This window comes from Dermacentor albipictus, chromosome 1, assembly GCF_038994185.2.
Source record: "Dermacentor albipictus isolate Rhodes 1998 colony chromosome 1, USDA_Dalb.pri_finalv2, whole genome shotgun sequence".
NCBI classification, from domain to species: Eukaryota; Metazoa; Arthropoda; class Arachnida; order Ixodida; family Ixodidae; genus Dermacentor; species Dermacentor albipictus.
In genome coordinates, this window is record NC_091821.1 from 361,146,418 (window position 1) to 361,147,197 (window position 780).

At 47.4% G+C, this 780-nt stretch overlaps 1 non-coding gene across 1 annotated transcript; it reads left to right on the forward strand.

Moving 5' to 3' along the window:
• The first annotated feature begins 585 nt into the window (after positions 1-585).
• On the forward strand, positions 586-659 carry TRNAS-GGA (transfer RNA serine (anticodon GGA)). Its single transcript has one exon. It is a non-coding gene; the product is annotated as a tRNA-Ser (tRNA).
• Positions 660-780: the final 121 nt, after the last annotated feature.

A 780-nucleotide genomic window follows, 5' to 3' on the forward strand; every position in this document is an offset into this window, starting at 1 on the left:
GTCACTATAAAGCGATTCGTAATGTGGACGACGAGGTATACTCGTGGTAATAAAATTATTGAAAAAGAAGGGCTATGGAAGCCGGATGGTGGTGCCGACATTTTAATTGCACTTGTCTTTGTGAAAGTAGTGATTTCGGTATGCTAATCCAAAGCTAAATGCCAGTTAGTGCATCTCAAAGTAGGTCTGATTTTCTCTTTATTCATTACTTCTCTCCACCTTGCGGGTTTCCGCAGAACTACTACGTCAAACACTTGCCTTTGCTTCGTGTTGTCGACAAATTCGACTTCTCCCTGTCATCTGCTAGCCGCCTGGTTAGCTCATATGGTAGAGCGGGCTGCCCCGGAAAGGCGGTGGTCCCGGGTTCGAGTCCCGCACGAATTTTTCTTCAGCTATGAAGCGTTTCTTTCGAGGAACCCGTATGGGTTTCCTTTGTAGCAATTGCTACGTACGGGTGGATGCCTGATTTTCTCTTTATTCATTACTTCTCTCCACCTTGCGGGTTTCCGCAGAACTACTACGTCAAACATTTGCCTTTGCTTCGTGTTGTCGACAAATTCGACTTCGCCCTGCCATCTGCTAGCCGCCTGGTTAGCTCAGATGGTAGAGCGGCTGCCCCGGAAAGGCGGTGGTCCCGGGTTCGAGTCCCGGACCAGGCCGAATTTTTCTTCAACTATGAAGCGTTTCTTTCGAGGAACCCGTATGGGTTTCCTTTGTAGCAATTGCTACGTAAGGGTGGATGCCTGACTTTCTCTTTATTCTTTATTCAGGTCATAAACT